The sequence below is a fragment of the Peromyscus californicus genome, unplaced genomic scaffold (genome assembly GCF_007827085.1).
Source record: "Peromyscus californicus insignis strain IS unplaced genomic scaffold, ASM782708v3 Scaffold_10__1_contigs__length_136768540, whole genome shotgun sequence".
In the NCBI taxonomy this organism is placed as follows: Eukaryota; Metazoa; Chordata; class Mammalia; order Rodentia; family Cricetidae; genus Peromyscus; species Peromyscus californicus.
Window position 1 is genome coordinate 102,107,311 of NW_026294391.1, and position 15,984 is coordinate 102,123,294.

The following is a 15,984-nucleotide window of genomic DNA, read 5'->3' on the forward strand; positions in this document are numbered from 1 at the left end:
TGGCAAATGCGCAGCTTGTCCACAAAGAAAATCCAAACAAGGTGGGTTTAGTAGTTGCTTTTTGAAAGGGGGCCTGACTGGAAAATGAAGGAGACTTTGCATCCTCTTTGTACCTTTTGAAGCTTTCCCTTCTGCAGATGCTATCTATTTTAAAGAAGAAAAAAAAAGGAATAATGAAATAAGCTACATCCAGGGTTTGTATTCCACTAAATAGTTCTAATATATCAAATACAACCAAATAGTCCCATCAAATACAAGTAAGTCGTGAAACATCATGATTCATAAATAATAGCCAACAGCTATTCAAATGCTTCACATTCTATATTATCCAGAGAAGCTTCCACTACTAAGCTGTCAGAGATCTGCAACAATAAAGTCTTAGTGGTAATCATTGTTGAAAAAACGTCTAGTTCTGTAATCATCGGTCTTAAGATACAATGAATATTACACTACCCCGACCTACAGCCCCCCTTCTTTACCAACTGAGCTATTGATTGAAGCTTATAGTCTATATTTTTAAAAGTAAGTAAAATTAGCAATTACGACGGTTGTTTCTGTTTAATATGCATCAGCGTATTTATACATACTCCGAGAGTCCTGTTTTATTGTTGCCCACTGCTCCTAGAGAATAGTGGGTTTGAAGCCACTAGTGGATTGTATTTTCATATTTCCTTGGCTCTTTGGGCCACTCTTGATGTCACCTAAGGTGCCATAACGTTTGAACAATTTTGTCCTACACTTTGTTTCCAGGTGATAACTGCTCTTTATTGTATTGGTGGACAGAAGCAGACACTTTGGGATAGTTTATAATAGAATGAAGCTTCTGATCCATAGAATAAGTCATTTCTGGAAATTCTGTTGCAATATACATTAGTTCATCCACACCTGAGGAAAGATCAGGAAGTTGAGGCCCCACTGATGCACCATCATAGTAGGTTATGGACTTCCACTGCCAGTTCACAGCATGTTAGAAGCATTTGTGTTGAATCCATAGAATTTGTGCAGACTCCAAGGCAGACAGAAGTTTTTGTATGTACGTTCTTTTGCAGATGGTTCTAATGACAAAAAGTATCCACTCCTGGCCTGAGGCAGAGGAATCCCAGTAATAATATCAAACATCAAACATAGTAGAGTGAATATCCCCAAGAGAAACCACGTTTGGTATACTTGTAGGTTGGCCTTAATTCCTGGTCCCACCATCAAAAGTGGAACATGGGCACAAGCTTCATACATACTCATTTTATAAAACTGACAGTGTTCCTCCACCATCTCCATATATATATAACAATAGTTTTCCTGAAAAAGAAAACTTGTGAAGAGCCAAAATAATTTCAGCTGCCATGGCATCTTTCTCAACACAGATAGTGTAACAAAAAATTCTAATATTCTTAATTTCCTTTTCGGTAAACTTCCCAGTGAAGCTTTTTGTATAGGAAGAATAATAATCCACAGGGTGCATTTCTGACAAAGGCAAGCACTTTGGGATTTTAATGACACCACAAGCTACTTTTTCAAGCCAATAAAGAGGTTGTGTGAAATGTTGAAGAGCCAAAATTTTCTCCTGAAGACGGTGAAGGGTAAGGGTGTGGTAAATTCAACCCCATGTAAAGGGCAAATGGTTTAGTGTAGTTAATTACATCCTGTCTTAGCCAATTGACCACTTTGTAGGTATTCTGCCAGTTCCCTTCCATCATGCCCTTTTATTTTTATTTGAGATAAGATTAACTAACCAAAGGCCTGCCTTCTGATCTGAGCAAGACTGCAATGTCTCTCGTCCGTGCTTCCGCACACTCACTGATGGGGTGATGACCTGAAGTACAGTCTAGTTTCCCAAATGTATGTGTCTGATGGCCATGCTTCTCCATGACATCCATCCATGTTGTGTAATTTGGATGGGGACTCTGTAGAGCCCACTCCACACTGCTGGGTGTGATGGGCACCAGATAGGAGTTTGCATTGGTATTCAGAAAGGAGATGCTGTGTACTTTCATGAAGTTGATGAAGGGAAGTTTTACTATGTGACTCCCTGGTTGAAATGTTAACATTCCATCAAAGAAGTCACTGGCAACCAGCGCCATGTTAGGTGTCTTGGCCACTCTCGTCCTCTGCTCCTGTGCCCTTGAACTGTTACCCCAAGCACAAACGCTCACAGCAACAGCATAGAAGACAGAGGTATCCAGAGGCAGTCACTGGGCCTGCCTCTTCTGAACTGCTGTTCAAGGGTGAGGAGGACTAGAACCCTGAACTTTCAATTTGGTTTCCATATACCACAGTGGGGTTGAACTTGTCTCATTACAAAATGTGTCTTTTATGTTCTAGTAATTTTTTTCTTAAAAGGTACCTTGTTCTGCTTTCTTTAAAAAATACTTTATTTATTCTGTAATAATTTTATACATGTGTGTAATATATTCTGCTCATAAACACCCCTATTTCCCTCTTTTATCTCACTCCCACTCTCTCTGGACCCCCCTTCTTCCCAGCATGTCCCTTTCCTATTTCCATGTTTTCCTAGCTTTCTTGTGGTTGCTTTTTGCATATCTTCTCCCTTTCCTTTACTTTTAATATATTTTATATTTTTGAATCTAAGCTGTTTTTAAAGTAGCGTATATTGGATATGTCTTTTAATCCATTCTTGGAACCTCTGCCCGTTAGATAGCTCATTTAATACCATCTATGTCATTGTTTTGGAGACAAGCCTGAAGTCCAAGCTGTCCTACTTTAGCCTCCCAAGTGCTGGGATTCCAGGCATGTGCCACCACGCCCAGCTTCAATATCATTACTGGTATACTTGCATTTATGCCCATCTGTTTCTTGTTTTCTATATGTCATGTCTGTTTCCTTGGTTCCTGTATTATTCCTTTACTGATATTTTTATATTAAGTAGATTTTAAATGCAAATTTTTAATTTTTTAAATTTATTTATACTTTTATTTTCTTAGTGCTACTATAGGCTTAGCATATATCAACTTTCAGGTATTTATTAAATTGTTTACAGTGAAATATAGATGATAGTCCTATATTGAACAGTATCTCCTATGACTATGGATACAAAAATGTTATACTAATAAATATCTTTTTGTACAGTATGAAAAGGTTACATACTGTATGGTTCTAATTATATAACATTGTTGAAAAGGTAAAACTGGGTACTATAAAAATGTCAGTGGTTGCCAAGTGTTAGTAAAAAAGAATGAATGAACCATAGAATATAGAGGATTTGGAGAACTATGAAACTATTGTGAATGATGCTGTAATGATTGACACGTATCATTATACATTTACCACACAGAGTAAATCCTAATGTAAACTATGGGCTTTGGGTGATAGCTATGTGGGCTCATCAGCTGGACTAAGTGCACTGCTCTGATGGAGGATATTGATAATGGGAGAAGATATGGAAGGAAGCAGGGAATGTTTAAGAGTTATATTTATGCTCCATTTTGCTGTGACCCAAAACTGCTTTAAATAAAGCCAATTAAAATGTATTGTTATCAGGCCTGGAGGTGCAGCTCAGTAGCAGAACTTTGGCATGGTATGTATGTGACCCTGAGTTTCATCCCCAGACTGTAAAGAAGATTGTTATGTGAGTTTCTTTCACATTTTTAAATGGACGAATGCCTGAGAAGTTACTGTAGCTACAGTGCTTTAAGGTTCTTTTCTTTTATTTTGACACAGAGTCTTTCTTTGTAGCCCTGGATGCCTGGAACTTGCTATTTAGACCAGGTTGGCCTTGAAATCATAGAGATCTGCCTGTCTCTACCTTCCAAAGGCTGAGAGATTAAAGGCCTGCATCATCATGCCTGGCCAGGTTCTTTTATTTTTCATAGATGTTGGTAGTTCAATTTGGACCTAGCTATGTATACTGAGATGTCTCCATCTGAATTCAATGTGCTTTCCAAGCCTGTCTTTCTCCATTATACTCTCCTTAGCTAGAATCAAGTTAGGAAGTATTGATTTCCCAAATGCTCTTAATTCCAATCCCAACAAATGAACAGTAAGACTGAGTAAGCAGGCTAATATTGACAGTTGTCATGGCTTTCTTCCTTTTCCCTACCTGTAAAGGTCCCTTGGCTGCCATATTTGAAGGCTCCTTCAGATCCTGATCTTGCTAAAGAGTCAGCTTCTCCCCTTGATCTCCAAACTTACAATAGCTGGAAGGTGAGCGCCCCTCTCCCACCCCTTGTTAGAAGTCAACAAGCACCTGCCTCCTACTCATCTCCCGGGATGAAGTGTGGAAGAAGTTTTGACATCACACTTGGAAAGTTTCCTGAAGCAGGATCAAAGGGATTAGACCAAGAAAGAAGACAAGCTAATGATTAAAGTGAGAGTTGGGGATACTGTTTCTTTGCTACTATTCCTAGCAGTACTGTACTAGCATGTGATTGGCCCAATTTAACACTTGACTTTCTATCTGTGAAAACAGGGAAACCAATCTGTCTGGGCTCACAAATTACTTGGGGGAAAGTGTTTCTGTTGATACCATAAGGGTGACTGACCAAAGAAGTCTGGGAATTTTTATAAATAAAATAGCCATGATTCTGCTTGTAAACACCATGCCATTCCACAGCATCATTTCTTTTTTTTAGCCAGATTTTTTAAGGAACAGATTTTTTTTTTATCATTGAATAGATACAGGCTTGGGTGGGAATGGGAGGAGCAGAAGTTATAAGGATTTATAAGGTATACTTCTTGCCTTCAAAGCTCTTATACTCTTAGTTGAGAGAGAAAGCGTTCACTGGGGAGCATGGGTAGTAACAGACTAGTGAACGTCCTAGCAATTCATAGTGTACGGTCCTCTCTATCAGGAGGGAGGCTGAGATTTTATGTGTGGCTAATAAACTGTGAAAAATGAGGACACTAGCCAGACATGGTAGCATGTGCCTATAAAGCACATGAGAGGCTAAGGAAGAATGATTATGAGTTCAAGGCCAGCTTGGGCTACATAAAATCCAATTTTTTTAAAAAAATGAGAGTACTGTATATTTCCTTAAGAATGAAAGACAAAATATTTGATAAGTCATTTTCTCTTAAAGAATGGCTTTATCCCTTTGATATGTTATTGCTTTCTCTTAGCAAATGGCTCTACTAAGCCAGATGTTACCACACAGGCCTGAAATCTCAGCACTTGGAAGAGGTAAAAGAATTACACATTTGAGGAGGCCAGCCTGAGCTACACAGTGAGATCCTGTCAAAGGAAGTAATGACGGAAGGGAGAAAGAGAAGGAAAGAAAGACAGATAGACAAATAGGGAAAGAATGGCTCTTCCAAAGCCTGCTTGGATCTGTTCTTTAAAGATATTAGCAGATTCTAGAAGCCTATTTCCTTGACCTTCATTTCTATCACCAGTGTTGCTGCCTGTGTTAGAAAGAAATCGGACTCCACTCCTTGGACAGCATGCTCCATCTCAGCTGCCCTACAAGTTTAGACTGACCTTTCATCTAGTTAAGAGCCAAGAGTGAAGTTTGACTCCATCAAGGAAAAGTGGTGAGAGATGTGACCCTATATGGATGTGACCTTAGGCCTGGTGAGGCAGTCTTCTGGTCTAAACGTTCTGCTTTCCTGACGAACAGTAGTTTTATGTGATTTCTTTATTTGTCCCTCAAACAAAAGAGCAAATATCATGGGAGTGGTGATCACGTCTTTTCCATTCTCTACATCTAGTAGCACTATCTGGCATAACGTGTTATATTAACCATTTAGTTTATGGATGGATGGGTTCATTACTTAACAAATTAATTAAACTAGGCTTTCAGCAAATAAGTGAGGAAAGACGGTGAAAATAAACTGAGGTCTTTGTTGGGAGTCAGGGAATGACTACAAGAACGGAATGGGAAATGCGGACTATCAGAACCTTGTAGTAATTGTACTGAGAAAGTGAGGGTGGGGTTAAAAACCAACAACTGTTGACCATCCTCTGGGTGCCTAGTACTTTAACGTGTATGAATCATTTCATCTTCACAATTCCAGAGATGATTGCTATTATGATACATGCTTGAGACATGAGGAAGATTTGAGACTCAAGAGATTAACGAACTTGTTCATGCAAGCATCATGTGAACATCTTCCACTGGTTTTGTGTGCTTCTGAACTTCCTCTGAGAAGGCATACTGGTTGACATAGTTCCAGTCCACCTTGTCATGCCTATGCAAATAGCTTTAGAAGATAAGCCTATCTCTGGAACAAGCAAAAGTCAGGTGTAGTTACTGTCCCTCACGAAGGATTTCTATTTATTAAGCTCAGTGCTGCTTTCCTGTAACACAACATTCAGTGTGTTCAGGCCAGACCGTGGTGGCGCATGCCTTTAATCCCAGCACTCAGGAGGCAGAGGCAGGCAGATCTCTGTGAGTTCAAGGTCATCCTGGTCTACAGAGTGAGTTCCAGGACAGCCAACTACACAGAGAAACCCTGTCTCGAAAAACAAAACAAACAAGTACAAAAAAAATCCAGTGTGTTCAGGTATTTCCTCTTTGAGTAACTGAGATAGGACTTGGGGAAAGAGATATTAATCTAAGAAAATATTTATGTTCTAGCCAGTGCTGTTGCTGTGAGAAAGAGTCCCTTATCTCTCAGGATATTAAGTCAGGAGTTTCCTGTCTTCTGTCAGCATCTAGGAAAATGTGACAAATTACTTTGTTACCATGCGAGTCATATTAAAAAAAAAATCTCAATATCTTCACAGCTCTTCTCTGTTGCAGATGAAATGTATAAGAATCACACCCAGAGCCCTTTAGTTCTGGAATTCACATACTTTCCCCAGGGTGGTGTGGCTTCGGGAGTTATTGGCATTGCATTTGATGGCATTCTACCCTGAGCTTTCCCTCATACCTATGGGCCACTAGACCTGATCTCAGTTTTCAAGTTTGCGGAATGGATGGTCCTTTGAAAACAAACAGAGCAAGTTTAAATTATCTGATTGATTCTCCTCCTATATTCTAGGTTAGTGTGAATATTTTTCCTGTTTTCTTAGCCATGCTTTTTTCCAGGACTATGGTTCTCATAAGAGTCAGGATTTCACCAGGTAAAGTTATATGAATGGAAAGAATCCCCAGAGGAGAAAACTGAAATACCTTAGACATTTCATAAATAAAGAGCTAGTTTTAGCTGTTTGAGGAATTCTGGCTAAACGCTACATTGAAAACAGTAGGCTTTGTTCATCTGTCCTGGGCCACCTGAGTGGTAGGATTCCAAGATTACATTTCCCCACCGATTTCTAACCCTTAGATTAGTCGGGTAAAGGAGTTCCAGTAGCTATTTCTAATCTCAGGTGCCCCAAGCAGACCTATTGTTCATTTCGGTCTTTTCCGCTCATTGTTTACAGACTCTTTTTATGTCCAGTGACGTTGGGGTGGCAGACAATCTATTCTCTTTGTTCACTAGAGCTGGAAAAACAGCTGCCATCCTGGGGCTGGAGAGAGAGGAAACAAGAGGCCGTGGAGAAATGAGGCCATTTTCATTTATCATGTTCCCAAAGGACTGTTCCACCAGAAGGCCTGATGATTTGTTTAGGATTTTCATCAAAATGATTGCATGCCACCCTCACAACAGCCTCTGAGGACACCGAGGCCTGAAGAGATTAAGTGACTGGGCCAACATTACAGTGCAGTGACAGCAGCCCTGTGCTAGGATTCCTTTCCCTACCTGGATGGTGGCAAGTTCCGAGGGGACTCCCAAGGAGGTAGAGGATAAGAGCCTCAGGACAAAGACAACGATTCTGACAGATTCTGGCCATGCTTTCCAGAAGTCAGAAACACAGGGACAAAGAGCAAGATAAATCACTTCTATACTGCGCTAGAAAGATGGGGTAGAAGGAACATTTGGGTAGTTAAAGGACTGGAGTACTGCAAAAATGTGGGGATTAGAGAATTTCCCCTGACCTTCACGATTCACTCCTCGAGCTCCTCCATCAGCTAGTACACTGCATCCAAAGAGGACAACTGAGTCATTGGGGACATGGATTCTCCACACTGGGCTTTAGAGGCTGAAGCCAGAGATGTGGGGAAAAGAAGTTCAGAAAGAGAATAAGGATTCCTCCACCTTAAACCAAGCACGAAAGGTAGACCCTTGGGTTACAAGCATCTACACCAGTGTTTCTCAGCCTTCCTAATGCTGCGACCCTTTTACACAGTTCCTCATTTTGTGGTGACCTCCAACCATAAAATTAATTTGTTGCTACATCATAACTGTATTTTTACTACTGTTATGAATAATAATGTAAATATCTGTTATGCAGGATATCTAATATGCGACCCCTATGAAAGGGTCGATTGACCCCTTCAAAGGGTTGCGACCCACAGGTTAAGAACAGCTGATCTGCACAGTAAGGAGGGTCTTGAGCAAGTTGACTCCAGGTTCATTTTCTTGATTTGTGTGCCTGCTTGAAGATGCAAGAGAAAATAAAATATCTTATTTCTGGCCTGCCAACTCCTCTGGTGGGTAGCAACATGCCATAGAAATACCTTTTGATCATGGTCTGAGAATTAAGAATTCTGTAAGGGCAGGGCATTTAGCTCTATGGTAGATAAACACAATTCCCCAGGCTTGGTTCCCAATACACACACAGACACACACACAGAGAGAGAGAGAGAGAGAGAGAGACAGAGACAGAGACACAGAGAGAACAGGACAAAAGTACAAAAACAACAGGGAACTAGGAATTCTTTAAGGCCTGGAATGTCATCAAGGGTGCATTAATTTATTACTTCCATAATAGATAACAGAGGTTCTCTTAGGATACCACAAGAAAAAAATGGTTATGGGGAGCATGCACATATCTTAGGAAGCCACCAGAGATCCCAAACTATCTCTAAGCGGCATTATGCTGTTTTCCACATAAGTGGGTGTCAGGCAAGTACTGAGATATACTACCAACTGAGATATACTCCCAACCCCTCTTTTCTCATATGTAATTTTTGTGCTTCCCTCTTATTTTTCTGTTCTCACTACTGACTAGAAAAACTCACAGTAGATAGAAATAATTTCACAGGATATTACTCTTGTTCTCTCAGCTTGCTGCTATCTGTCCAATTGGGTAGGGTCTTCTGTGTACCTTTATCTGTTATCAAATTGTGTGGCTCATTCATGACATAGCCAAATTCTATAGCCAAATATATGTGTGTGTATATTTCCTGTATGTGTCTATAACAGAAAGCATATATGCAAATGTTGTCATGTTAACAACTTAGAGATAAAGGGCATGCTGGTGTTTATCGCCATTTGCTTTTGGTTTTCTTTGTTGTTGTGTTTTTCTGTTGTTGTTATTTTGTTGTTGTTTCCCAAGAAAAGGTTTCTCTGTGTAACAGCCCTGGCTGTTCTGGAACTCACTCTTCCTATCTCTAGGAAGTTCCTTCCCCCCGCCATTTTATGTTCAATGGGGAAAAGTCTAGAGACTAACTAAGATCATATATACCTGCCTTCATGAAGCATTTTTTGATTGCATGTCTCCTTAACTCCAATACTCTTCAGTTAAGAGAGGTGAAGGATATTAGGAGTATATAAAGTAGAATATAGGTATCTATTGGGATATGAGAAGGTGCATATTAAATGAAGGGGGGAGTTAACATTTAGCCCCAAATTTTTAGTTGGAAAAATATTACAAACTGATAATAACCTTGATAAATACCAACATACCCTTCACGTGTAAATTGATAACATCTGATATGTGCGTATATGCATTCTCTTATAAACATATATAGATAATACACACATGCATGTATTTGGCTGCAGCATTAGAAATGAAATTACAATCATACCACTTCACAATTAAAAACTCCTATTATCTTCTAAGAATAAGAGGATTCTCCCCTCTTTCATATCCAAATATGATAACTATTTTAATAGAATAGAATAACATAAAATCAATGTTCTAAAATTGCCTCCAAAATATCCTAGTGGTTTGTGTTACCTGGATTCAATCAAGAACTACAGGTTTCATTTTGTTGTCTTTTTAAGACTTCTTTTATCTGGGTTCTCAAAGAGTACTTCTGGTTTTTCCCCTTTTATTAATACTAATACTTTTGGAGAGTCCAGAAAAAGTGTCTCATAAACCGTCTGAACTTTTCTGATGTTTTCCTCATGACCACATTCAGATTGAATATTTGGAGCAAGTATCCCACAGAATTAATATTATTTGATATCCCGCTTCTGCTGGTTCATTTTATGTCAACTTGACACAGGCTAGAGTCATCTGAAAGGAGGGAGCCTCAATTAAGTAAATGCCTCCATAAGATTGGGTGTAGAGCATTTTTCTTAATTAGTGATTGATGGGGGAGCGCTCAGCCAGTTGTGGGTGGTGCCATGCCTGGTTTAGTGGTCCTGGGTTCTATAATAAAGCAGGCAGAGCAAGCCATGGGGAGCAAGTCAGTAAGCAGCACCCCTCCATGGCCTCTGCATCAGCTCCTGCCACCAGGTTCCTGCCCTGTTTGAGTTCTGTCCTGACTTCCTTTGATGATGAACAGCAATGTGGAAGTGTAAGCCAAATAAACCCTTTCCTCCCCAACTAGCTTTCGGTCATGGTGTTTCTTGTCAGCAATAGTAATCCTAACTGGGACACAACTACATCAGTTAGAGATTCATATGTTATTAGCAATGACCCTATTATTAGCTGCAGTAAATTTGATGATTCGGCTAAGATGTATGTTTTCTGAAATTCTTCACTGTAATGTTGCATTTTTTAAAAAATAATAAGTAATCTTTGAAGTAATACTTGAGACTGAAATGACTATCAGGTTTGCCCTGAAAAAAATTCACCAGTAGTTTTAGAATCTATAGATTCAATGGCTGGATTGATAAAACCAGAAAAGAACCCTAAGAAATCACATGTTCTTTGAGGTAGTTACCAACTGCAGCCACACAAGATATGATATTATGGCACCCACTTTTCGTTGCAGCACTTGAGAGGCAGAGGCAGGCAGATCTCTATGAGTTGTGGGCCAGCCTTGTCTATGAAGAGAGTTCCAGGACAGCCAGAGCTACATAAGACTTCACTAAAAGATATAATAGTGAACCAAGCCAGGCACTTTATTTAAGTTAAATCATTTATCTCTATACCAATCTAATGGTTGCACACCTAGGAAAACTGAAAGTCAGAGAGGTAAAGGTGAGAGTTATTATGAGCAGAAATGAGGCTGGGGAGGTGGCACAGTGTGTAAGAGTGTTTGCTCTGCAAGCATGAGAACCTAAGTTCAAATTCCCAGCACCCACTTGACAATCTTGGCATGGCTACAACTCCAGCATTGAGGAGCAAAGACAGGTGGATCCCAAGATTCAGGCAGCCTAGCCAAACCTCTAACTCAGAGAGAAGCCCTGTCTCAAGGCAATAGGCACACAGCAATAGAGGAGGCCTCTATGTCCTTGTGCATGGGCATGCACACTCACATTCCTGGGTGAATATAATATCTCTCTCTCTCTTTCTCTCTCCCCCTCTCCCTCTCCCCCTCTCTCTCTCTCTTTCACACATACACACAGATGCACGCACACACACACACACACACACAGAGAGAGAGAGAGAGAGAGAGAGAGAGAGAGAGAGAGAGAGAGAGAGAGAGAGAGAGAGAGAGAACAGAGGGGGGAATGGAGTAAGAGGGAGATGGAAGAAACTGTTCGGGCATAGTGGCACTTGCCAATAATCTTAGCACTCAAGAGATAGAGGCAGGAGGATCATGAGTTGCAGGTTAGCCTCAGCTACCTAGCAAGTCCCTCTCCAAAAGGATAAAAATTGTAGCTTAGAAGTAGAGCACTTTATAGCATACATAATGCCCTGGATTTGATACCAGTACTGCAAAAAATAAAAATGGATACTAGATTAAAATCCAGTTTCAATTCTAGGATCCATGTTTACATAGTACAGTATACTCTTTAATAAATAATTCCACCTGACTTGAGAAAACTCTTGGCAGTTTCTTTTAAAGAGTTTCAGATTTGCAACATTCCTGAGAGTGAGAAAGCAGGGACACTGAGCTTTTGGGGGAGGGGAGGGCTTGGCAGATGATGCCATTGAGAAATCAATTGGCATTCCTGTGGTCTTACAGCAAATGAATAAATGAACACCGATGCTGATGGGGAGACCTTTAGATCTTGCTCAGGAGTTTGACTTTGATTTAAGAGGCTGCTGAGAGCCCCCCTTTGATTTCTGACGATGGCTTGCTGAATCTAGAATGAGTTCATATTGGATGGATGGCACTGCCCTCGATGTGATAAAAAATGCAGCTGTTTGATCATAAACAAGTTTGCAGGATTTCATTGGAAAGCCCAGTGTTATCTAACCACCCCCTTCTATGTTTGGCATGTCTGATTGGCTCTCCTTCAGCTCACAGCTCTCTCTCCTGCCTGTTGCAGGGGAAATTCTCCTCTTAAGATATAACTACTTCAAGGCGATCTCTCCCACTCACCCTACACCGTCCATCCTCTGTGCAATGTGTGCAAAATGAGTGCAGTCCATGGTTTCCCTCTTTGTGTACCAATTTTTGTTTGAGAATGCAAAGAAAAGGAGGCAGTAAAACACACATAACTCATATACATGCATATACACATGCATACATATGTACACACAAAGACACTAACATACATATACACCAACACACACATAAACACAAATATATACAAACTCACACACATATATACACAAATGAGCAACAGCACATCCATACACACAAATATGTAGCAACACACGCACATAAACACACAAATGCACACAAACACACATATAACCAATGCATGCACACACACAAATGTATGCAAACACAAACACACATGCACACACAAATATACAGCAACACACATACATACAGAGGCCCACACAAATACATACATATGTACCAACATACACATATACACACACACCAACAATCCAAAGACTCTTTTCTGCTCAAAAGGGTCATTTGTAATGTGGAGCTTCCTTGAACATTTAATTTGAGGGCACCCATTTCTTAGGGATAGAGGTGTCAGGAAAACTTGTCTGCACCTGTTGCCAAGTTCTCACTTACTGCTGGACATAGACACAGACACACACATATAGAATATCATCCCAATTTTAGCATATGTACTCTTGAATAAAGTGCATGTGCATATAAAGTATCATCCAAGTTTAGCATATGTCCTAATAAAGCAGCCAGCATTAGATATAGACACAGCACATTTCAAGCTTAGGCGAGTACTAAGAGGTCATGCAACAAAGCTCTCCTTCCTACTCCTCAGTCCTGACAGTGAATGCTTAGGACACCTCTGTCCTATGACACCAACGTTTGAGCAGCTCCAATGACAAGTTGCTTACTAACCTGCAGAGGGAACTGATCTCTCTGACTAGATTTGTTTAACAAAAATCTTCCAAAAATAAAGTCTGTTACCCCTGTAGCTTATTGCCTTTAGAGGCGACTGCTTTCCTTTGGAGTCACTCAGAACAAGGGATGTGCTTTCCCACATAGAAACTTAAACTTCTGGCATCAGTTCCCAGCAGGGACTCTGAAATGATTTCTTCCCTGTGTGTTTCTGAAGCCCATTTTCACAGTCAGTGTGACCCCACCTATATTGCACCGCTCCACCTTGCTCATCAAGCAAGCAAAAGTTGCCGGAAGGCTGGACCACTATGGGTCCACTGCAGCGCCATCATTCTGCTTGCCAAAATCCATTTGAGGCAGCAGGTAAGTACGCAGTTATGGAGGCACATTGGGTTTCTGAGAGGTACCAGCCTAGCTAAGGCAGAAATAGGCTCTAACTTAATAATCTGCTCATCACACACAGTAAGAGACACCCTGACTTATTCAAAGGCACCGTGGGTGGTGCAGAGGATGAATAAGCATGATTCACTGCCACTCTGGCACCCGGGGCACGAAGAATAATAAAACCCAAAGAATTGTAGCCGCCTGAGTAGTAAATTAAGAGATCCAGGGCTCAGCTAGACTCTAGACATCAATGTTACCATGGCAATAAAGGGCCCCAGCGTTCAGCAGCTATTACAGAGCAGGCATCTAATAGGCTAGTCTATGTCACAGCCAAAGCCCAAGGGGCTAGCAAAGAAGACCAATTAGCATATCCATTCATTATGGGCCTCTGCACACTTCTTTTCTTAATTCCAATTAGTTGTTTGTTTGAACCAACATCTCTTGTCTGTATTATACTCATTGGTGCCTTTTAGCCAGTAGAAATAGGATTGAATTTCCACAAGGACTTCACAATTTTCCAAGCCTTCATTTTTTCCCCTGGGGGTCTAGTCTTATATAGTCACAAACCCATGGCCTTCAGTCCCTCGAAATGAAAGCATCTCTTACTTTACAACTGTACTCGACAGATGGAAACTGCTTTGGAATGTGATGTGCTAAGGGATTTTCCTGGAACCCAGTGAAATAGGGATCTGGGGCCATAATCTGGACCATTTAGGTCAAGGAAACCCTCTGATCTTAGCCAGTGAGCCTGCTGGCTTTGCCTACTGGCCGTTTCTCAGAGGCTAGCTGTTCAGGAGGGGGGTGAACATTGGACACCAGAAACTAGGCTGACACCATCAAAGTCAGGCCGTAACTATTCCAGTCTGAAGTACTGCCCTTCAAGGTCTGGCCTGAGGCCTGCCTATTCTGGAAACCCTCCCTTGACCATAGCAGCCTCAAGTGAATTCTCCCTCTTCCTTTCACTTCAAGAAGGACACCCTTTGTTAGGAGGTGTTTATGGGCAGCCTCAGGCCCTAATTTGGCCTATCACTTCCTTGCTCAAGTAACTTATCCGGTGAGTCCACAGGTGACTAATGCTAAGAGAAACAAGGGATTCTAGAGCATGCTCCACAGTGCCTGGGTGACTAACACCAAGCAACTCTTAAGCTCCACTGCCCTGCCCTCATCCTACTCCTCACCCTAGTCTGAGGATCTAGCTACTCTCTGGATAGAGAAGGTTCACAGCTGATCTTTGATGACTCTGACACACACTGCCCACTCACACACAAACACACGCCTACATGGAAATGGTCCACAAGAACATTTTAGCTTACGTCACATGGTAATGTCAAAAATTCTCTAAACTGCTCTTTCATCTCTTCCTTCTATTAGCAGCAGAAAAACAATCTAGAAGACTGTTTCTGTTCCCAATTGTCAGTTGTCAATGGCCATAGAATTTTACCAGAGCAGACAACCAGGAAATCTTATGGGGCAGGGGGGGTGGGGAGCAGCTGTTAATACTTTGTCCAAGGAATAGGCATGAAGTTTTAGAGACTTGAATAATTTGTCTTTGAATGTGTAGTCATATTCAAGGCCTCTTTTTATTCTTCCTCCATTGCCTTTGCAGCCACTGTTCTACTGACCAGTTCTGGCTCCACTCTGCTGCACAGTTAAGCATGTTGTCTTTTTGTTTCATTGACAGAAATGGTTTCTTACTATTTCTTTGTATGGGTGTTTTTGCCTGCATGTATATCTGTACACCATATCCATGCTGTGCTTGTGGAGGTCAGAGATGGTGTTCGATCCCCTGGGACTAGAGTTACAGATGCTTTTGAGCTACCACGTGGGTGCTGGGAATTGAACCCGGGTCCTCTGGAAGAGCAGCCAGTGCTCTTAACTGCTGAACCATCCCTCCAACTCTGACAACTTCTCTTTTAACTAGAGCCGAGTGTGAACACATTCAGATTTTTTTGGTTTTGACATCCTACAGGACTTGGGGTCCCTCCACCGACCCACCCAGCAGTTGGCACTACAGAAGGCAGTCTGGACTGTAATTGAAATACATTGCAAATACACGGAGTATGTATTAAGCTAATTGGAATAAAAGATTCTGGAGAATGCAGTATTTTGTTACTTGAATTCTTGTCACTTCAAATCTTCTGCCTCCCTACTCTTGATTTTTGAAATGTAATTAAAATGATCATATTCTCTTTTGTTAAGTATTTTATTCTGTATGTGTGCTGGTGCACAAGTGAGTGAGTGTAGGTATCCATGGAGGCCAGAAGAGGGCATCACTTTATCTAGAGCTGGAGTGGAAGGTCATTGTGAGCCACCTGACGTGGATTCTGGG

General features: G+C 41.0%; 1 pseudogene; it reads right to left on the bottom strand.

Annotated features, from left to right (window-relative positions):
• Window positions 1–646: 646 nt before the first annotated feature.
• Window positions 647–3,795, bottom strand: LOC128117585 (arylsulfatase K-like; annotated as a pseudogene).
• Window positions 3,796–15,984: the final 12,189 nt, after the last annotated feature.